Raw genomic sequence first — 24,374 nt, 5'->3', positions numbered from 1 at the left:
GGACGGCCTCCGCAAGTAGGTGAGGTGACTCTAAAAACAAAGGTTTCTAGGGTCATACCCTTTCCTATTCCTTTTGTGTCTTTTCTAAAACGCTGGTAAAATGTATAAAATTAACACTTCATAGAAGATCTCATTAACTCAGTTTTGTTATTTTTTTGCTATATCAATATTTCTCTTTCAAAATTGACAAAACTAGTTCCCAAGCCTGCACGAATTGTCAATAGGCTTCGTAGTCTGGGGGAAATAATGTAGTCCGTCTGCAAATGTAATTGCTATTGGCTGTGGTAGAAGATTGGAAAGGACAGAAGAGGTGGTTTGTGGGGGAGGGGGGTGGAGGATATGTGTAGTGGTGTTGTTTTTGGTTGTGCGTAGTTACGGTCTCCAACTCTTTGGTCTTTTATTTTTTTCTGTGTGTGTAATGGTGGGTACACACTGGGCGATATTACTGAGCGACCGCACGATTACGACATCGTAATCGTGCAGTCGCTCAGTAATCGTGCACAAATCGTGCACTTTTATGTCGGAAACTACCAGCAATGCGCACTCCCGCTGGTCGTTTCCGACATTGTCCATCGCCTGAACACGCAGCACAGTCTGCCGATAACGACAGATTGGCATGTTCAGGAATGATGGACAGTGCCTGCACTGAACGACTGATCGTACTGTGCAGACACTACAGGGGATCAGGGACGATGGTACGATTACGATGTCGTAATCGTACTGTCTTTCCTGATCGCCTAGTGTGTACGCACCTTTAGTGCGCTAGTTATATTAGGGGTCCACTTAACCCATTAATGGTCTGAGCACCTTTCCTTAGGGCAGAGGTCTACAACCTTGGCCCTCCAGCTGCTGTGGAACTACACATCCCAGCATGCACTGACACCTTTGTGATATAATAGCATGCTAGAACTATGGCAGTGCATGCTGGGATGTTGTAGTCCCACAGCAGCTGGAGAGCCAAGGTTGAAGACCCCTGCCTTAGGGGCTATGGTAGATTTTCACAGTTCGTACCCTAGAGGGCAAAAATGGTCAAATCGGGCCCCAACTCAGTGTTTATAAATAAATGTAAATTATTCTTAACCGTGTTACTGTATGGTAAAAATAAATAAAAAAATAAACACCCTGCATAAGTGGTGTACCAAGTATTACATGTTTAAGAAAAAAAAAAGCCTTTGATTGGCATGTGTGGTAAATTGATAGGCCCTTTGTCCATTTATATGCCTAGTGCCATCTCCTAGGTATCCCTGAGGTATTTCCTAGTAATCCAAGGGGCCTTGACTATTCATGATGATATCCAGAGAATTCTACTAAATATTCAGGGCCTGATTCAGAGCCGGACGCTCTGACAGAGCGCTCGCTCTGAATCAGGGCAGGCCGTCTTGTTTTTTAGAGCGGTCTCCGGGCCGCTCGCATAGCTGTGGGTAACCACCCACAGCTATAGTGAGCGGCCAGGAAGATGGTCGCGATGGTCAAGACCATCGGGCTTGTGACGAGACTCTTGTGGTAAGGTCTCGTTTCCGCAAGCCCCAGAGAGATTTCGGCTCTCACAGAGCCGAAATCTCTCCCACTGACATCATTCATGATATCAGTGGGGCCGCCCCCAGACGGAGGTGTTCACATGGGAACGCCTCCGTTTGGGCAGCCACTCCCCCGGCCCGCCCACCAAAGGGGGCGTGCTGTCACTCAATATCGACAGCACGCCCCCTTTGGTACGAGACCCGGAGCGACGGATTGCCCGTCGTTATCCGATTCATGCGCACGACGGACCCAGCTCCGTCATGTGCATGCGCACTGGGCCACCATCGACCCACTTGCGAGCATATAGCGCTCGCGAGCGGGTCTGAATCGGGCCCCTCAGTCCACTAAATAAATTCCTCGCCTGTGTGGCCGAGAGGTCCATTTTAATGTTGAGTGAACTGCAGTGTGTTTTTGGGATCAGAATTGCTCCATTGTATCATTTGTATTCATATTGGTGGCACGGAGATCGGTAAAGCCCTGCCTGACTGTATTTTACATGTGACGTAGTGTTCTCTTTCCTTTGGTAAGCGACCTTAGTACTTCGTGAACATAGTGGTCTAGTTACTAAGACTTGAATGGAGATAAAGTCCCAACTAATCAGCTCCTAACTTCCATCTGTTTGAAAAATGACAGTTAAGGTGCGTACACACGTAACGATTTTTTGAATGATTTGTCGTTCACGACAACTCGTTCCAAATCGTTCAGTTTCTGGCCCAAAACAATGAACGACAACTACCAATGCGCGCTCCCATTGGTAGTTGCCGTTCATCGTCCTTTTTGTCTGTCCTACATGATGACAATTTCGTTAGTGAAATCGTTCATACTTTACAGAACCAACGAACGATGGCAATTCACTGTATGCATGCTAGCAATATCGTTCATGAAATTGTCGACAAAATCGTTCATTTTTTTTCAAGGGAAAATCTGAAGGGAAATCGTTAACGAAAATCGTTGCATACACAAATCGTTACGTGTGTAAGCACCTGTAGGAGCTGATTGGTTGGGACTCTATCTCCTTTCACTTTATCTTCATCCAAGGCTTAATAAATAGACCCTATAATCATCTGGAGGAGCCCTTAAAACACAGTAAAAAGCCATTCAGGCTGAGGGAGAAGAAATGGGATAACCACTGCTCCACATTGTAAGAAAAATGTATTCAATCAATACAAAGCCGACATCTGTAGAGAGGGGAGTTCTGAGGACCTGTGATCAAAGGCCCAACCTACAAAGACTCAGATCTGGATGTAAGAAACAGGTTTATATTGAGTATCCTGTTTATTTGAACTGAATATAAGAAATGTATGAAAACAATGGTACAGCTATTTTTTTGCTTTAAGGCAGTAATTATTTTGGTCCTTTACATTCAATGTACCGAAATTTCAGGGTCACTTTACTATGCAATTTTTTTAATGAAATATAGCTTTAGATTAATTGAGTTTTATTATCTAACTTAAAAGTTTTCACAGATTGAAACATAGTTGTTGAAACTCGGCAACACCCTTATACATATTGCATGGTTTTGAAATATATAAAAATATTTCACTATACTAAGTACATATTGGGGTGATTCAATTGTTTTTGTTTTTTAATAGTGGTAATTAATAGGCGCTCATTGTTGCAATTCAATTGTTTGTGGGCGTCCATGAATTATCGCGCTTGTCGCGCCCCAATTAGAGTGGGTTTAGACGTGTAAAAAGGCTAAACCTGTCTAAAGTCCAGGTTAGGGTGCCCAAACCATGGACTTTTTACACATTTCTGCTCGCCTCCTCAGAAGGGGATGAGCAGAAATGCCGGTGACTGTTTGCGACCGTAATGGAGCAGCAATTGAATGGCTTAGTCATGCGCACAGAAGTGACAGCAGCCGGCTCAAACATTTCAATCGCCACCATTGTCTGCAAGCTTTACTTTATCGTAATACAGAAAAGGGAATATTTGCAGCGGGCATCTAACTAACGGGCGTCTATCGGAGCAATTCAGTTATTGCTCCGATCAGGCGCCCATTAGTATCTAACGTGCCCAAAAGCATCGGTTCTAGCCACGAGAAGTGGCTGGACCAGTCTAAAATCCTGGTTTGGGTGCCCAAGCTACGGACTTTTCACACTTCTTTTTTTTTTTTTTTTTTTCTCCAGAGGCTGCGAGAAATAGTGTCTGCCGCTGCTAATGGGCTTCTGATGGAAGCAACAATTGAATTGCTCTGATAGACGCCCATTAGCTAGACGTCCCGCGCAAACAACTGAACTCCCGCAATTAAGTCCAGGTTTTAAGGATGTCCATACTTAAGCAGATGGTTAAATCAAATTGACTGAGGTACTAAAGCATGGATATCCTGGACTGTAATGGTGGAGTTTAGGAACCTCTGGTATAGTGCCTTATGCACTGTGTATTGTGCAACCCCTCCCATCCCCGCCAGGGTATGATGCAACAAACTTAGGGGCTTATTCCCAATTGTCCTGTTAATTTAGCTTTATTATGAGGTTACATGATGGGAAGATAATTATGGCGATTTCCGTTTTTTGGCGGTGTAATGTGGGGGCTGTTGGCGGAAAAAATAAAGGCGCTATATAGGAGCCTGGGTGCACAAGGCACAGTGTAATAAAGGAATAGCAAGGTGGTGGGGGCTGTGACTCAGTTTGCCTGTGTGATGTTTGGAGGGAATGCTGCCGGTTTATATGGTACATTTCTTCACTGGAATTCTTGGCCTGATCCCTGGGCTGCATCTGTGCTGTGAAGACAATTTTTGCTCAATATAGAACAAGCCTGGCTTTGCTTGTCTGTGAGATGCGCTGATCCGGTGCCAGAGGTGACATCACAAGATGTTCATGAGTCATCGGCTCCTCATACACTGCACATAACACTATGCTTGTGTGCAGCCTCAATGTGTGTGTATAGCGTCTTGATGTACCATTAAAAGCAGGCCTAGCAAGGTAGTTTATGGGTGCGTAAGCATGTTTTAATTTTAGTCTGTTTCAATAAAGCGTGCGCTGGAACGCGGGGGGAATTTCTGTGCGCATATTTTTTTTTGTGTTCCTTTTTTATTTTAATTTGATGAAGGGAGACAGCGATAGTTGAAAAATTATATACCAAGCTCTTAGCACCATGCCCTTTGGGGCCAGGTTATCTCTCCATTTTCAATGGTGTTCGCTGGGCGTAAATTGCAGGAAGAAAAGCTGTCTGGATAAAAGGTAAAAAAAATAAAATAAAAAAACACCTCTTCCTGCTATACAACAACATAAAAAAAAATTGCAGTGACCTCTATTTCCAACCTCTGTGTTCGAAACTGTGAGGAAACAAAATGGCTGCTGTTTTCTGCATGGGTCGTCATGATAGCAGCTGATGTCGCTGCAATGCATATTAACCCTCGCAGGTAATGTGAAGTCAGAGCTTGAAGAAGAGGGGGGGGAAACCAGCCTAAAGTCAGTATTTACAAAGGTTATTTTTTGCTTGGTTGTGGCCCTTAGATTAAAGGTTAAAATTGTGCAGTGAGCAGGCGTTAGAGAGAACCATTTATATATATATATATATATTTTTTTTTAAAGTGTTTAATCAGTATTTTTCCACAGCCTTAAATGAAACGGCAGCATATGGTCATGCAGTCTTCTCTGGCAGCGAAGGGATTTGTCATGTGGGATGTTACTGGCATCCACTGCATGAAATCGCAGTTCAATGGTCAACTGATTTCCTGTGCAGGGCTCGGAGCTGCTACCACAAGTTTACTGGGCTGAATCTTATGCGCTTAATCTTTAGAGAGACTGCCTGCTTTTTATTCTAACTTTGTTTTATTTTTTATTTTATTTTTAGCATTGCTTTAACCAGATTTTTAGCTTACAAAATGATTAAAAACCTGTGGTGTAAATTAGTTTTTTTCGTGTTGCCTGGAACATGCAGTTTTTTTTTTTTTTTTTTTCTCTCGTTAGATTTAGTACATGTCTTACTAGTGCCTGCAAAAAATATGACTCAAAATAGTGACTTGTAACAGTGGTGTCTGTATGACCACATACGTTTCTTTAACCCTTAAGTGATGTTCAGCACCTCTGTACTTTCTTGTTGCAGAAAGAAGGCTCTTATTTCATTTGAATTATTTATTTATTTTAAGTGGTTTGGCGGCCATTTTGAGGCCTGAACCACAATTCATGACAGTGTAGGTTGTTTCCTTGGATACAGTGACATCAGGGAGGCACTATGTGCGGCAGCCATTTTGTGTGTGATTCTCTGGTAATGCTGTGCTGCTTTTTTTTTTGTTTGTTTTGTTTTTTCTTTTTTCTTTTTTTTTGACCTACTGTTATTTGAGCCGGGTAAATAATTATCTGCCATGGGTACGCTTTTACAGAGTCGTAAACCTAATCCACAGTTCAGAACTTGCGTTTCAAAATAACAGATCTAGCCAAAATTTTGCAGGAAGATTTGTAATAGAATCATGGTAGCTATTGCAATGGACCGGTCACCCATACTGCCCTTTAAAACTGATATGTGATCAGATAATGCACTACTAATATATATATTTACATTTACTGTGATTTTATGGCAGCGTGTATTTTTTTTTATTTATTTTTTTTATTCCCCGTGGATAATCTTTGGCACGGCTATGAATATTCATGGATGTTAATGAGAGAGTGAACAGCCCATGTTTCTTGAAAACATTCCGTGACCTCATCATGCTGTCGGCGTTCAGTTTGCTGAATGGCCACAACAGCTAATTTTAGGCAGCGCCTACTGCCAACAACGTATACAGTGGTGTTGAGAATTAAAAAAGCATAGACACCGCTAATTAACTTAAAAAAAAAAAAGAAAAAAAAAAATCATTGTTCCAAATGACAGTACTTATTTGTGTTTTTAACTTAAGGTTTGCATGTACTTATGTAGTAGTGTTGTATTTTTTATTTTATTTGTTTTTATGCATTGAGATGCATTTGGCTTGAGGAAGACGACCGCTTCCTGTTTTGCCTGAGGCGCCTGTGTGTAAAGAATGTGTATTGAACTGGTCTGTAAGCACATCAGTGCCTGTAGAGTTTGAATGTACGCCCGTTTTATGGAGAATATTTTGTGTATTGTGCGCTTTCAGGTGAGGTGTTGCAGAATCCTACGAATTTGATTGCATCTGCACTTCCAACTGAAGAGGGGTAACTTAGCTGATTTGGTGGCGTTCTCATGTGGGCATATTTTAATGCGTGTGGTATTGGACGTTGGCGAAAAAACACCTGTTTGGGGATGCACCTGCCTTGTATCAGGCGCAAAAGATACAAGTGTGCACTGATGCTAACTAGTAGTAAACCAGACGTGCACACAATTGCACTGGTACAACTGTACATATGTGCGGAGCTACGCATTATTTTTTCTATGTACGCCCAGTTCACTTCCAGCTCTTCATTATCCTTTTGTAAGGCTTTTGTTCTTTTCAATATATACTTAATGCACATTGCATAACATTTTTCTCAATAACGTTCTGTGTTTATAACTATGATGTTGCCCAATTCTGTGCAGTTACTGTTGGATCTATGATTCCTGAGTCCAACAGTATTGCCCGTGCTTTTGTAGTGGCTTTTATCTTTGTCATTGAATACAATGCATTGGATGCTTTCAGATGGGGTCATCTTAAGTCACTTGTGACAGGAGATCCAGCCCGGGGCAATGGCGATGATTTCACTGCCGTGTTCTGTGGTGGCAATAGGCGGGTCAGGGCTCGGGTTAGGTTGGCTTCGTTCTGACATGCAAAGCTGAGGCATCTTGCAGGCCTCCTGTTAGGCGCTAAGTGGCGATATTTGAAGGTCACGAGACTGCATTTGGTGACTGAATGGATTAGATTGAGCGCGAATGACGTGAGGCACAACAGTTTGCGAAGTAGCGGAATAAAGAATGCGATCGAAGTTGCTAAATCCACTATCCACGATAAAATGTTTTTCCTTTTCCAAAACCTATAGCCGTAGAGGCCACTTTTTGCGCGCACACATGCCGGGTAGGTTTGGCTGATTGTATATATCTTAGTTATCTGCGGTATATAGATCAGTATTACACCTGCTTTCTTATGCTTCCCAGTTCATATTTAGGCATGGAAGTCTTACTGGGTGCCTCATCCATAGCTGGCAAATTCACCACTTCTGACACATTAGCTGATTGGCTGGGACTTGTAGTTTTACAACTGATGGTTATCCAAAGTTTGCTTAAGTCAGCTGTATAGTATATAATACAGTTTCACAAACTCTATACTGAAGGTACCCTAACAGTCCTGCTTTAAAGAATATCCATGCTTGACCACAGGTGACTTAATTAGTACCAAAGTCAATTTGACTTAACCACCTGTGCTCAACCATAGATATCTCTAAAACCAGAACTGTTGGGGTTCCTTGAGGACTGCGTTTGGGAGCCTCTGATCTAATAGTTAAACTCCTTGTCAAATCCAACTGTACAATACTTTGCAACATGAATCTCTAATTTGCACGGTTTCATATTATTTGTGACCAATGGAGCTTTTGAGGCCGGCATGTGCCTTGTACAGAAGCAATGTTCGTGAGATGTCGCTGTAGAGGATTTCCGCGTGAGAAACCAGTGTCTCTGCATTGGGTAAACAAAGAGTTGTGCAAAAAACTAGACTTTCTCTTTCATCCACTAGGGGACACTGGAGGTGCTTACGCTGGGATATAGAGGCGTGGTTAGCTGGAGCTGGCACTAATTAATTCAAAAGTGTGAAGCTCCTCCCCCTCTATTCCCCACCAGCCCTCAGTTTAGAAAATGTGCCTTAGGAGCTGGTCACTATATGCTGTGCTCCAGCAATACATTTATTTTATTTTGTTTTTTTCTCTAGGCCAGATCAGTTTCTGGCCTGCGATTGGGATCTTCTAAAGTGCAGGTTTCTGCTCTTCTCATTTTCTTTCACCATAAGTTGCTCCTCATTTCTGAGATGCAGCCGTTTCTTCAGGAGGTCTTGCGGGGGCAGCCACCTTTTGTACCACCTATGGCTCCTTGGGGTTTTTCTTGGCTTTGGCTTCGGCATGCAGAGTTTAGAAATGGGAGGGCTCTGTTCCATAAGCGTCCTTACCTTGTGTTTCATGCTGATAGGGTGGTACTCAGGATGGTAGCCGCTTTCCTCCCTGAGGTGGGGTCGGCTTCCCACATAATCCAACCTTTTGTGGTGCCTCTTTGGTGGAGGACTCGGGTGTGTGTTCACCTGGATGTGGTTCGAGCTCTCCGCAGTCAAGTTATGTCAGTAATGATCGTCGGTCAACACATTCTGTGGGTGCGGGTGCGGGTGCCTCCACTTTACAATGGTGCCATGCGGCCACTCGGTCATTGGTTCACAAGTTTTGGCCGCCTTGTTCTGCAGGTCCCTCAGAGCGCCCCCGCCCGTGGGGAAAACTTTGGGACGTCCCCAGCGTAAGCACCTCCAGTGTCCCCTAGTGGATGAAAGAGAAAATGGGATTTTGGTACTTACCGGTAAATCCTTTTCTCTGATTCCACAGGGGACACTGGACGCCCACCTCAGCGCTCTTCGCCTGCCTGTTAGTTCCGTATGTTGTATGGTTTTGTTGTGTGATATTTCTCCTTTTCACTCCTATTGTTCTCCATCTCCTCTCGGTCTTCATTTTCTAAACTGAGGGCTGGTGGGGAATAGCGGGGGAGGAGCTTCACACTTTTGAATTAATTAGTGCCAGCTCCAGCTAACCACGCCTCTATACCCCAGCGTAAGCACCTCCAGTGTCCCCTGTGGAATCAGAGAAAAGGATTTACCAGTAAGTACCAAAATCCCATTATTTCTCAGATGATATGTCTGTCAAATTGGACCGACGTATCGTCCGGATCGTCTAGTGTGTATGCGTTATGCGTTCTCCCACGCATCGACATCAGCGTTGTTTCGTCGGCCGTGAAGGAAATGTGTACCGACCAGCCCGATATATCGTTTCATCAGACCATCGGGTGTCGTATTGGCAGGTCGCCTAATGTATACCCGGCCTACGGCTTTACATTTATCCGACTACTGCAGACCTACCGAGTCTTGTGGTTTACACCCTTCATCGCTCCTGAATCTGCTGTGACCCACTTGCGAGCGGTCTCATAAGAGGGGGGCGATGTTTCAATCCTGGGAGAGAGATAACTTAGAGACGTTATGCAAATCAAGCAATCGGCTTCTGTCATTTATCTAGCACAGTCTAGAAATGACCGTTAGAAGCTGATTGCTTTGGCCAGCTACTCCCATTTCCTCTCTCTCCATGGCTTGATGCATATCCCCGCGAATAAGCTTTTGGAGCAACTTTGACGTCAGTGGTTGGGGGGGGGGGGTTCTTTTTGAAAATTAGCTCTTCAGAGTTGAACCAAGCAGCTTGTGAGTCAATCTTTATAGTATTATGGAGTCACAAGACTAATTAGCACATCTCAGCCAGAACAAACAGCTATATACAGGGTACAGGCATACTGTGGGGGGTTGTAATGCTGTTTGTTTTTTTTTGTTTGTTTTTTTTTGTTTTGTTTTTTAATTATTTTAACAATTATATTATACATCAAACCTTATTTTTCTGCATGATTTTTTGTGCGTTTTTTTTTTTTTTTTTTCTTTGGTCAATAGGAGTGGTAATTGCTGCATTCCTTAATATGCTGTGGTTAAGTCAAATATAAGTAGCAATCAACAGAAGTACTCCCAGTGCAAAACTTGTAATAAAACCAATAAATTGTTGCTTGATCTATTAATTAGTACACTTCCCCACAAAATCAGGGGGTATATTTTACTTAAATGTCAGCTTTGAGGTCTGGATTTATAAGGACAAAATTAATGTGTATATTTTTAATGTCCTTTTAAGATCCAGGGATCAAACCGCTGAGAATCTGGCACCTTTTAAATAAAAAAACAACCTGTAGTAAATATACCAGCAAAATCCTACAAAGATGTGTATGCTTCCCAGAGCTTGTTTCCAGTCCAGACTGCTATTATGCAAATATTCCAGAAAAAAAAAAAATAATCTCACTTCTTCGCATTCTAGAGTATAGTTTTACATATAACGAACTTGAGCTCTTAACTCTAATCATAACTAGATTAAAAAAAAATATATATATATATATATATATATATATATATTCATCCATCTGTAGTGCATGTAGCTTTTAAACCAGTTAATCTTTTTTTCTGTATAATGTTTAATTAAAAGCCTCTATAGTAGGAGTGGCCCATTGTCCATTATTTCAGACACATGCGTACAGCATCCTTGGCCCGTACTTATCACTGCGCAAATTGTGACAATTGCTAGAGTCCTGCGTATGCTCCTCTCCCACTAATTCAACGTCACATATATTCATTCTAAAGAGTCATTTAGTGTGGCTGCTCTTTACTTTTTATTGAGTTGTGGACCAGCAAAGTTATAGAAAATAGTATTTTCTATATTTATTTCCACTAAAGAGACATCCCGTGTGGATATTTTCCTATCCATTGAGTTTAAACAGTGGGGGGGGCAGAAGAGTCTTGGCTCCAGGCTTCCAACCAAAGCACTTCTATTGTAGTGCAGAGGGACGCCGTTCCTTGGTGTACACTGTGGTGCTTTGTCATGAGTGGAATGGCCCTTGCATACATTCTGTTTAGATCGCATGTCTAAATTGACAATACGGCTGCAAATAGCCGCACTGTCTGGCCCAATTGAAATGCTAATCGGTGTTTAAAGAATGGTGGTGGGGCGCTTACCTAAAGTCTCAGATTGAGTTGCACATAATTTAAAGGATTTTTTTTTTTTATTATTTGCTTTAGCAAATGTTGTGCTCCTTGTGTACAGAACTGTAGGTAACATGGAGGCCGAGGCGTCTGGATTAGCGGGATAAATAGGAAGAGAGACTTTGAAGGTTGAAAATGAGGTGTCTGTCACGGACTGAGGTGCCCTCGTGTCACACAGGCTTTTTTTATTCTAAATATTCATGCAATGTACAGGTGTGGCCTCATACACTTGTGCTACAGTCACGCCAAACAGCCCCTCTGTGCGCACTAGGTCTTGTGCCCCTGTGCTTGCACCGAGCTTTTTTTTTTTTGCCCGAAAATGCACTAGTAGGCTGCGCTGATTAATTTGAAGTGCGACAGTCTGAATCCGCACAATGCAGCGCCTGCGGCTTTTTTCCACGCCATGATCCGTGGTGTTTATTTACAGACCTCGTCGCATCGCTTTGCGACTAAGACGCATTTCTGCAACCAATCAGCTTCTAGCTGTCATTTTTATAGATTATTCAAAATAAATGATAACTCGAATGTAAAATACCTTCTCCTAACCTGTTTAGGTTTGGTAAATCTCCAGTAATTGTTATATACTTGGATTTATCGTGTGCACACAAGCCAATGCATTGGACGATATAGTGTTCTTTGGCTATACAAACGATATATCGTCCAGTATGTACTCTGCATTAGGAAAGTGTAGCCAGGTATTACTTAGAAGTGTGAAGTCTTTCTGCAGTGTACTTTCTCCTTCTTATAAACAACATCCGGGAGATAGATTGGTTCATTCCCCTGTGGGTATAAATGGGTGGTAGTGAGCGCACCCCTGATGCGGATAGACAGGAAAAGCAGGCAGGCTAAGTGGCCATTGTAGTCTGATAATATAGGCCTTACGTAACCCTGCTGCCGTGTTCTGTAAGGTGTCTGTACACTACTCCGCCCTGAGTTTCCGCCCGGATTTCCCATATTGGTACTAAAACGACCTTCGTTTGTCAGGGTTTGATTTAAAATATAAACCAATAAAAACAATTGGCTTTTGGGGCCTTTACTGATCTTTATTTAAATGTATGCTTTGGCTGCTTGAATGAGAGGATTCACACCTTGTACATAGTTGTCTGCACACCTGGATTAAATCACTAATGCAATAAAAAAAAAAAAAAAAAAAATTATAACGTAGGGGCGATTCAATTGTGTTATCGGGTCCGATCTCCCATCTAAAGCGACGGGTGATTGGGGGGCGATATTCAATTGTTCTAGAGCACCCCATGCCTTTTGGCGGATGTCGTGCCCAAATAGGCCGGGTTTAGCCACATAAAAGGCTAAACCCATCTAATGTCCTGGCGAGCGCGTCCAAATAGCAATTTGGACGCCCAAGACTTATCGCACACTTCTTCTCTTCCACCTCAGTAGGGTGCGAGCAGAAATCTGTACGCCCGCTGTATTCGCGCCCGATCAGAGTAACAATTGAATTTCTGTGTTGGTCGACCATCAGTAATAGCCGCGGGGGCAAACCATTGAATTGTCCCCAATTGAATATCGCCTCGTCACTTCAGATGGGAGGGTGCAAAATAGCATATTGAAATGTTATACGCTTTTTTTTTTCTCTAAAAGATACTGACGCCATGACATCAGCACTCACCATTTGTACAGATTATGTATACATCTATTGCCATCACTTGTGTATTACCTTTAATATGCCTTATCCATTGTTTTTCTAGGCATTGTGTTGCCATCGGAGTCCTCTCTCGCAGTGTTTGTTATATGATATTTTGGCGTGCTAACTAACGTACTCTAGAAGGCTTCTGTTATGCTGGCAGCTTCCATAAGGGAGGGACAGTAATGAGCTTTATCTGATATTTTTGTATTACATTACATTACACAGTGGTCTCTTGGATCTCTGTCTTTAATACCTATGCCGTATGCTATTCAGATTTATAGCTGTGTATTGCAGCATTTGCGTCTTTCTCATTGTCTCTCGGTTACTTCAGGTACCTCCCACCTTTTGTATGTAATAACATTCTACACCGCAACCCCCATTGTACATTTATATTCAAGGCACTCTAGCAGTGTCAGACTGGGACATGAAGGGCCCACTGGTGGAATGCAGTGGTAGGGGCCCATGCTTAAGGGGAGTGGTCTTCCACCAGATGGGATGTGGCCAGCCACCACAGATGCTTGGCTAACCATTAGGCAAATCTTGGTGTAGTTTCTATATAAGGGAACCAAGCCCTGTGCTGATAAATGGTCCTGCTCCACCAGGTAACGTCTAATCGAGTAACAATCTCTAATTTGAGATCTGGAACCTAACACCTATAAGAGGTGGGTGGGCCCACAGGCAGTGGGGCCCACCGGGGATTTCCCCTGTACCCCTGTGGGCCAGTCCAACGCTGGACTCTAGGACAAGTCTGTAATATGCTAAAGTCAATGATATGGCTGAAAATGCCCCAAACCTCATGTAACATAAATGCAATGTAGTAGGCAGGCAGTGATTTAGAGTATTAAACCGGTATCTTCAGTCTGTAAAATGGCTCCACACGCTGTGCACTGTTTATACAGATAAATAGCGGAGGGGTTGGAGGTGTATTTGCATAAAATAACTACTGCATATACCCATATACAACATTTTGTGTCGTCTAACTGGGAAGATTTTGCGCTTGACATGTATTAGCGGAGAATCGGGGACGTAATGTTGGGCTTTGATGCTGTACGCAGGTATGGGATCTCCTATTGTGTCTGTGAGCCACTTACCCAAGGAGTAAATGCATATTTATGCTCAGGCGGCTTGTGCTATATTTTTATTACTTGTGTTAGCAGTGCTGGATATTGATGATGTGATACTTGTTTGGTTTTTGAAAAATATAAAACTAACAAGTGTTTTTTTTTTTCTTCTTTTTGTCTTTTCCGTTTGACGCTCAGGTTATGAATAGGATGTGGAATGTGGCTGGACCCGTCTGAACTAACGGCCTCCTTCATACACAAGGTATGATCTGAGGGATGTGCTGTCTATAGATAGATGGATGGTTTGTGGGAAGGATGAAGGTATATAAAAGACCCCCACCCCCCTTCCTGCCTGACTCGCAGAGTGCCTGTAGCTGGGGGATGGGGGCTAGCTGCTCATATTTTGTGCATACAGTATAGAGGGCAACTGCACTGAATTTTTTTTTTTTTTTTTTATTAAATGGCTTGTACCTCTCGGGTGTTTGTGGGGGATTCCTCTAAGCAGTCTCTGTACTGTGGACTTTTCTTCCAGACATTCGCCATTAAGGGGGAAGTAGCATGGGTGGGATTCTGACAAACTTTTTTTTTTTCCCAAGGGGGGAAAGTCTATCTGCAAGTATTCAACAAAAGCGGAATCGTCCTTTTAATAATTGTATGTAAAGGTCGGCTGCTCTAACGTGAAAGGGGGTTTTGGATAATGGTTTGGGGCTTCTTTATTTGTATTTTGGAGGAAATCCTTGACCCCACTATTTGGGGATCAATGTAATGGCGGAAATTCCCCTTTAAGTTCATGCTCTATAATATTGTACATAGCCCATAATAGCCTGGAATGGCTTCTTCACCCTTCTCTGACAAATGTCCCAGTCTAGGAAATTTAAAATGCAGTAACAAGAGCCACTTGTTGTAACTTTTATTTTATTTTTTCTGTTTCTTTTTAAAGCATTGTTAAGAGAGCACATTTCCCCCGCCTGTATGACATCACTGGGAGACCGGTGACATCATGGTAATTTCCAGGCAGTGGTGTGAATCAGCACCAATAACTGCTATGACTCAGACGCAGTAATGTCCCGTCTCTGCTCCGACTGAATTTTTTATTTTTTTGGGAAGTGCAGGACATTAATGCTAAGTGCTCTGCATTTATAGAGCAAATTCACAGTCTGCTTGTCTGTCGAGGCCCCGGAGGTCTCAAAGGATAGCTTTGGCTAAATTATCTAATTCTACCCTACACCCTAAATAGCAGAATGGTTGGTGAGCCCGGCCCGGCAGTTTGACTGTGTCGCGATGCTGTCCAATCAGCACCTGTGTTATAAACGGACACTGATCGGTTTGAATTTAAACGGCTTCTTGTTTTGAACAGCAGAAACCATTACGCTGCAGCAATGGCAGGAGGGGTGAGTTCTCCAAAACAGCGGGGTCTCTGGAGTGGAACCCATGGTGGGGGGGGGGGGGAAGGAACTATATCTCCACCCCAAGGCTTAGTACATAGAGCCCACAGTATGTAACATGACAGTTAAGAGCTGATTGGTTGGTACTTTATCTCCCCCAATGCTTAGTACATGATCTACCCCTATGACCCTGAACTTGGATAAGCATACTGCCTCTGTTCATAGACCGGTTCTTTAATGTCACTTTTTCAGTTTTCGATGCAATATCTTGTACCTCCCAAGGTTATTTATTTGGGGTGCACTAAGGGGCGTGAATTTTCCAAAAGTTCCGTGTTGGCTGACTGCACATTACCAGCGGTAGCGTGCCGGAGTGCCTGTAGAGGCGATGAGGGTGTAGTATGTCGGGACACCTTTTATTCAGCCAGGGCTCTGTACCCTACGTGTTTGATCTTTTGGGGTGAGAGATTACTGATTTCTCAAGTTTTGTTTACCTTCTATATATTAAGAAAATTTTTCAGTATATTCACTTTTATCTAACAACCCTGAGTCGCGGGCAGCTCTGTATGCGTCCGCATCTCGGTTGCTTCTCTCGATACGTGAAGTGAGTGTTTCTGGGCGGCAACTCCGCAAACGCACGTCAGAGACCCGTCTCATGGGAGCGTCGGACGTGTTGCCAGGGCTGCGTCCTATTCAGAGTTTGCGCTAGCGGACGGAAAAACACAGACGGCGGCGCGATGGCTAAGCATGAAGACGTGCGTACGGTTGCATTAGGGCTCGGTTAGCTAAATAGCTGCATTCCCGAATGCAGCAGTTGATGCAGCTGCGTGCAACAATACGTAGGAAACTCTGGGCCATCGCAGCTGAAGACGTGTATTTGTAAATGTTGTTGGCTACTCTTTTTATACCAGTCAACTTGTATTTTAGCTTTAGTGGCACTTCAAACGGATTCATTGGCCATCCTATCGCACGTCTCCCCTCCGCGTTACGTTCTGGCGCTGGTCTGCTTCCGCATTAATGATCACTGTTGTGCATGTCTGACAGGAGTAGATAGGAGCTCCCCCCAGACCGGACTAGAGGCAGATTCTCTCCCGTTCTTTGGATCAGTCAGGACCTATAAAGTGCTCTTCAGGTCACTAGCTCAGGCTGTGGCCTAGTTTTCAGATTTAATTTTGCTTCATTAAATATTGCTGCTGCGGCAGAAAATCTCACCGTTCCTCTTTTCACCGTAAATGATCCGTTTACCATACAGACCTAAATATGTAGGGGAGCCGTGTACGTTCTGAAAGACCATTTTTTCGAGGTGGAATTTTTAATTAGTTCCGTAATTTGATCTAATTGGACATTGCTATTAATTTTCTTAGACAAGTTATTTGCATTATTAGGCATTTTTTCTTAATGCAGTGGTGGACGCTTTTGTAGCTGCATCCGTGCCTTTCGCCACAGCGCGACTGCATCTTCATACCAATGCCAATTCACTGCTGTGCTTAATAAGATGCACCATTGTTCGCCATCGGACGCACTATTGGAGATAGTACCAGACCTATGGACGGCGCAGAATCTTCGACTGAACATGGCTGCCCGTGTCGGTGCAACTGCGACAAGACGCAGTCGCTGACCTCCACGCGCCCAAGTTACCACCCAGAAACACCCACTGAAATTGCCTACGTCTGCGTCCAAATTCGTTCTGCGTCTTTCGGCAGGGATCGTCTACTCGGACGCATGCGCAGGCTGAAAACATCGGCCGCTTGCGTCCAACATCGACACCGCTTGCTCCTCTGAATTGGGGCCAAATTCTGAAAACCTGAAAGTGCATCAAAAATTGTAACATTGGTCGATGTAAATCTTTTTGTCATTCATTGGATATAGAAACGATGAGAACAATTGCTTCTATTATATTTACTGTTTTGCGTTCTGTTGCGCTTCCCATGTCTGGAGAATTTGTAATCGTGGTGTCTTCCCAATTGAATGCAGCAGGAGTATATTACGGGCTAGGGATCTATTGATCCTTATGTTGAGCTGCTTACATTGTCTATATGGACAGAAATCAGGTACTCCGCATTTTGTAGCAATCATCTCCGCGTTTTCAGCCTGTGCCCCAGGACATTGTGATGAATACGACTCTTTGCTGCTGGTATTTTACCCAACTCCATATTTGTGTTTTTGTTTTGATTGCAAAACCAGAATTCCGCACTTAAAGTGGACCAAAACGCTTTGTGGCCCTGAGTTACAGCGGCCTGGAATTTATTATACAGATGGGAATCTAAACCCCCCCCCTCCTATATGCCAGGTCTCAAGTTATGACTCTTTAGAGTAGAGTACACCATGCTTGGTAACCGGCTGTTGGAACTACAAGTCTCAGCATTATTTTGTATTTGTGGCTTTGCTACTGTGGAACATCAGGTCCCAGCATGGTTTTTTGATTGACTTGTGTGAACTGTTTCACATTTTTTATGACACCTATCACTTTATTGATATGTATATAACGTTACGCCCATATCCAAGTAGACGACAAAAGCTGCATTTTTGTGATAACTTTTCACACTTTGGGGCATATGTATCAAAGCTTGATGTGAGATAAAATTGTGAGATATCACCAACCAATCAGCTTCTGACTTACATTTTGCAGGCTGCATTTAAGAAATTATAGTTTGGAGCTGATTGGTTGGTGATATATATTTCACAATTTATCTCACATCAAGCTTTGATATATATGCCCCTAAATGGGTATCGTGCAATCCTATTGCCAAACAATTCGTACGTGCAAATTCTCTACAGGCTAATAATCGGTGAAAAATTGTCACCATCTCAAAGCAAGTGACAAGTTCTGCAAAACTCCCAATTTGAATCCCCCCCCACCCCCCCTCCCGAAACACACATTAGGCAAAAATAATTTTTTCAATAACTTAATTGGGCCAATAATTATGTGCTGTTTTTGGGGTGAAAAATGTAAACGTTGGAAAATGGGTTTAAAGTAGTGGGTCGGGTATTTTGGGGGCTCTATGGATGGGACATGTGTGTTAAACATTGCAGGTTGCTGCACCCGGTGTATTTAAAAAAAATTTTTAAAAGTGCACTTTTATGACCCAAAAATATACTTACACCATTTGTGCCCCCAATTTAACTTCAGAATTATGCAGAAAAAATTAGATTTATATCATATTTCCACTATTACACAAATATGCATATACCTGTAACAGCCATTTGACACCATTTGAGATCGCTAAATGCTTTTTTTAGGCCCACGATACACTTCTACGCCTATGTCAGTTTGCCTTTTTACGGGGGGGGGGGGGGGGGGGTACAGACAGATCTCCCCAAAACCTGCTGTACTTTTAGCAGGTTACACCATGGAACATTTTCGTGAGAAAAGACATGAACGTTTTGCACCAAAAGCCCTGAAGTGTGCGAAAAGTTCACCGATGTTAACTTTTCGCGTCTAATTGAATACAGCCGTTAATGTGTATAGTGTTCCAGCTAGACCGCAGGCAGGGAGTCTCTCAGAGTGCTCATGAAAAGGAGACGTGGTTGCCTGGCTAGGGGTATGTCCTGGTGACACTCCCCCAATTCAGCACACTTGGGGGCGTGCCCGGCCCTTGCGGAAGTGCTGGGCTTCCCACAAGCACCCCCCTCCCTCATGGTGAAAAGATGACGTGCGAATGCACACATCCTCTAATCACTGCAGGCTGTTTGTGCGTGGCGCCGCTAAAAGGGCAGGGCGCACTTTGCCCCTTTAAAATCGGGCAGGGTGCGGCCTGCTAAAAGAGCCTAGCGGAACACTGTGTATTTATATAATACTCAATGCATAAAAGTATGCAGACATGGTCAAGAGGTTCAGGTGTTCAGACCGAACATCAGAATGGGGAAGAATTGTGATATAAATGACTTTGACAATGGGATAAATGATGGCACCCGAGTTTTGTTGCTGACCATGTGCATCTTTTGGCCACTCCCAGTAGGATCACGTCACACAGCCTACGCCTAGGGTCGCGTCACACAGCCTACGCCTAGGGTCGCGTCACACTGTATACGCTGTCTCACGCTGGTTCCATAAACATGTGGAATAGATTTTTTTTTATATTATCCACAAACATGACAACGAACTCCTGTGTTCTACAATTCTCTCCAGTCATCCCATCTCAGTAAACTTTGGGGTGTGGGGGGACAGGAGATTCTCAGTGTGACTGTGCAGCCGACAAATCTGCATCATGTCACTGTAATCCAGACTTTTTAAGGAATATTTCCAGCACCTTGTTGTATCCATACCATGAAGAATTCAGGTTGTCCTGGGGGCAAAGGGGCTCCTACAGAGTGTAACTATTTTGAAGGACAAAATTTTAGATGTGATGAATCGCTAGAATAGTTAGTGATGCTTCATGTATAAAATGTTGCCCTTTAAAATTTAAATATGCCCTCATCACTATCAACACCCTGCACCTATAGGGAACACTATATAGAGAGAGGGGATGTAGTTACTCTCCCGTAGGGTGTGGATACCGGCACTCAGAATGCCTGCGTTTAGTGTCCCTGCCGCCGGCGCCAATGCGACTCAACGAGCCTGCATACACTACGGTACGCTATGTCACGCACTGCGATCGCACCATGCATTCCTATGAAGTCGCGTACGCAGTGCGTGTATCTGCTCGCGGCAGCACGTCGTGCGCTATGCTTGGCAAGGATATAGCTGGGCATATCTAGATTTATACTGTGATTTTAACACTGACTTTCTGCAGGCAATTCTAGTGACCTTCCCCAAGTCGTTTATCTAAAATAAAATGATTAAAAACCATTGTGATTTAATACCCTCTTCGTAACTTTTTGCGGTGTTTGTGCACTTAAATTACATATTTAACACCCCTGGTAGCTTTTTGCGGACAGCCTTCCTCTAATTGGGGGGAATTCAATTCAACGCGCTATTGAATAGCGACAGGAGGGACTCCCAAAGCTATTCAATACACCGCGCTAAGGATTTCTTCTCACACCCCCCTGGGGATGCGAAGAGAAATCTGACCAAAGTGCCGGGTGCGCGGCTGTCTTTCTACATACAGCCGTGCGCCCGGCACTGCTGGTCAGAGAATGCCAGTTACCGCGCCGTAACACCCTTGTTAAGGCGTGATGACCGCGATAACCGGCATTCTCCGACCACACAGCGCACTGAATTGAATAGCTCCAGGAGCTCGCTCCCAGCGCTACTCAATTCGCGTTGACTTGAATCTCCCCCATTGTATCTAAAGCCCGGAGTCCCGCTGAAGGCTACGATCGGTGCAATGCCGCTGGCCTTGTGCAGTCTCTCTGTATGTTCCATGTTTGCAGTATTGTCTGGGGGGAAAAACGCATTGTGCAACAGTCATACGCTGTTAGAGAACATAACATCCTGTTCCATTGTCTCTCTGTGGTACCAGTGACAGATATGGAAATAAAAGGTTGGTCATGCCGGCCTATCAGCTTCCCAGCTGGCGGGGATTGTAAGGAGTTTTCTGTGCTAAGCTTCATAAGTGGCACGCTGATATTCACCAGTGTCCAGAGCACTAAATACAGCATTGAGGGGGCAAATAAGTGTGTGCAAAATAATGATTCTAAATCCTTTCTCAACTCTTGTATTAAAATTTTAATTTTTTTTTTAACTCTATGGGCGGAATTCAATTGATTACGCGGTCCGGATCTAAAGTGACAGGAGATCGCGGGCCGCCATTCAATTGCTGCCGTTCTTCGCGCTGATCGCGCCCATAGAGGTCAGGTTTAGCCGCGTAATGCAGCTAAACCCGACCAAAGTGCTGGGCGCGATCGCGAAAAGTGATGTTTGGGCGCCCAAACATGTCACTTTTCGCACATTTCAGCTCTCATCCCCCAGGGGCTGCGAGCTGAAATGTAGCGCTTGGCAGCTGATCGCGCCCGACAGGAGCAAGAATAGAATAGCTCCGTCGGGCGCGATAGGGAATGAAAACAATTGAATTCCGCCCAATGATGGATAATGAGCACATTTTGGTCAGGGAGCTCCTGTGGAACTGCAAATTCCAGAATGCCTCAGCTGGCTGGAAATCCTGGAACTTGCTTTTCTATAGCAACAGAAGGTCAAAGGTTTTCCTCATTCCAATATGGTTCATTCAATGGAAATGTCATCACTTTTTTTTTTTTTTTTATTGTCCTTTAGTCGTATTGATGGCCATCGGCAACTGATGGTTTGCAAACATCCTTTTTTTCATTCAAGGTTTTGCATTCGATGGCAGGATTGTGATCTCATTGAGTGTTTTCCTGATGTTTGGTGGTGTTGTAATATACCCAAAGGAGAGACACTGATTCCTAGCCCACTGCTAGCTCAGCCATTTGCGCAGGAGCGTACCATCGATGTCTGAAACCATCAAATGGTTTAGAAGTGTTGATTTGAGTGCCATCGTTAAGCATGCATGATTGGCCGCAAAAACTGAACCATTCTAATCGGCCCCTCCGATGGCCGTGCACGTGATACTATCTAGCGCCCGTGTTTGAATTAAAGTGAAAGTTGTAAAACGCAGAGTAGGGGTATATTTACTAAGGTGAGAGTTTTTGGAAGTGGAGATGTTGCCTATAGCAACCAATGAGAATCTAGCTATTATCTTCTAGAAGGTGCTAGTTAAATGTTAAGTAGAATCTGGTTGCTATGGGCAACATCTCCACTTCTAAAAACTCTCACCTTCTACTATTGGGGAGCTAGAGGTTATCGCTAACGTTTAAATTTGGGAGAAGTTATATTTTGTATTTTGGAAGACGACAGCGGTTTTGAACAGATGCAAACTCAGAACAATTGCCTAATATTACATCTTCAGGGGTCTATTTACTAAGCAGTGTTAGGAGACAGAGTGAAAAGTGATAAGGTGCCAGCCAATCAGCTCCTAACTGTCATCTCACAGGCTGTGTTTGAAAAATGACAGTTGGGAGCTGATTGGCTGGCACCTTATAACTTTTCACTCTGTCTCCTAACACTGCTTAGTAAATAGACCCCTAAGACTGAAAGATGTGGATTTCCTGTCAAATGTTCGGTTTTCAAGCATGCATATAGGAGAAACCTGTCTGGAAAGCGATGAGGCTGCTGCCGCATCCTCCAGATCGCACCTTTCCAGCGGGTGTCAGCGCTGCAGATGCTCAGCCCCTGTGTTACGTGAGAAAGGTAACTGCACCATCTGCTGTACATTTATCACTGTGAGCATTGCCACGGCTTACAGGAGCTGACTACACAAAACTGACTCCGTCTTCAGGGGAAAAGCTAATAGATTTATTTTAAACAAAAAAATTTTTTTTTTTTTTTTTTGTTTCATTTTAGGCTCCATCCCCCACCTCCCTTCTCACTTCCATTTTGTTAAAGTTCACGGTGATTAAAATATACACCTGAAAAAGGTGTTTAGTCAGTAAAGGATTTGGTTATAAACAGGGATGTGCAGGCTTGGATAGGTTCGAATTTGCACGCCGAGTTCCGATTTTTCCCTCCAAAAATCGGGTCTCAGAGGCAAAACGTCATCTTTCATGGACAAAAGTACATGGAAGATGATGATTGTCCATGAAAGATGACGTTTTGCCTCTTTCTGAGACCCGATTTTTGGAGGGAAAAATCCGAACTCTGCGTGCAAATTCGAACCTATCCGAGCCTGCACATCCCTAGTTATAAATATTCCCATTTATTCAGAAGTCTATGGCATGGCTGCAGATGTCTATTGGTCCTCAGGACAGAGGGTAAAATGTCGTAGAGGACGACAGATGTTACCAAGCAAAAAGCACAGTATGGGTTCTGGAAGATGATAATCAACACTGAATAGAAGCAATGCTGGAATGTATATTTTATATTGTATATTTTACACATTTAAAATAAAATCTAGATCTTCTAGCGCTGTGTGCAAACTCCATTAGCTGCTAAATAAATCACCCACCCCTTTTGTATCTTTCTGTAGTCTTGCTATTAGTATTTATTACCTGTTGTGGTTCGGTTTGTTTCCCCCCTCTGGCCTATTTAAATTGTAATATTCTATTGATGTTGCACAGTGGTTAGTAGTGTTGCCTCATAGCACTGGGGTTATGAGTTTGAGTGCAGCCTGTGCCCTATGTGTGTGGGGTTTGCATTTGTTTTTTTTCACCATGCTTTTGTGGGTTTTCCCTGTGCGCCTATTTCTTCTCAGAAACATACCAGTAGGCTGTTGAAAAAATTAAATCCTAGCGGTATATTTACTAAAGTGAGAGTTTTTAGAAATGGAGATGTTGCCCATAGCAACCAATCAGATTCTAGCTATTATCTTCTAGAAGGTGCTTGTTAAATGTTAAGTAGAATCTGATTGGTTGCTATGGGCATCATCTCCAATTCTAAAAACTCACTTTAGTAAATATACCCCCTAGTGAGTGTATGTATTAGAGCATTAAGGAGATTTATCAAACCTTCTAAAGAGGACAAGTAGAGGGGTTTCCCATAGCAACCAATCAGCTGCTAGCTATCGCTTTATGGAATGTATTCGATAAATCAACGCTAGGATCTGATTGGTTGCACTTGTACAGGTCCTCTTTAGAAGGTTTGATCTCGCCCTAGGCAGTATTTTCCAATGGGAGGGACGGACCTAAATAACAAATATTCCTTGTACAGCGTAGCGTAATATGATGGGCGCTATATAAATAAAATGATGATGTTCATAAATACTCGTCTCTCGGTTATTTAAATTCACTTGATTCCACAATGAGATCTTTTAATGAGTTTCTTTTTGTAAACTTCTTACAAGCAGAGAATTGTCTGAATGACGTTGTGAAATGACCTTGTCCGGCTTTAATAAGATATAAGGTCATTCCCTGTTATTACTGACTATATATCACAAGTGACGCACATTCATCACCCCAGCAAGCAGCTTCCGCTGCAGTTTTTCTCCTGATGCCAGCGTGAGCTTGGAGCTGGCTCCCTACCCGACGCTTTCATTCTGCCGTGCCCACAAATCGCAGTTTTGATTTATGACTGATTTGCATTATTATCGGGAGAGTAATGTGAAAAACAAGGATGAGATTTCCAGTGCCGCAAAGTAGGTTCAGTTTTGTTTTAATTGTGAATTTTTTATTCTTCTTTCCAATAGCAGCTTATTTAT

General features: G+C 43.3%; 1 protein-coding gene and 1 pseudogene across 1 annotated transcript in view; both read left to right on the top strand.

Moving 5' to 3' along the window:
* The window catches only part of LOC148481662 (uncharacterized), a 51,395-nt pseudogene extending 34,950 nt beyond the window's left edge, over positions 1–16,445 (top strand).
* Positions 1–24,374, top strand: part of ZHX2 (zinc fingers and homeoboxes 2) — a 44,242-nt gene that overhangs the window by 9,040 nt on the left and 10,828 nt on the right. Inside the window, exon 2 of the mRNA XM_088453122.1 lies at positions 14,105–14,168. The gene's annotated coding sequence lies outside the window, so the exon portion shown is untranslated. The remainder of the gene's footprint in view (positions 1–14,104; positions 14,169–24,374) is intronic.

This window comes from Taudactylus pleione, unplaced genomic scaffold (genome assembly GCF_031769625.1).
Source record: "Taudactylus pleione unplaced genomic scaffold, aTauple2 ptg000571l, whole genome shotgun sequence".
NCBI lineage: Eukaryota > Metazoa > Chordata > Amphibia > Anura > Myobatrachidae > Taudactylus > Taudactylus pleione.
This window is presented reverse-complemented; position numbering and strand designations above follow the sequence as displayed.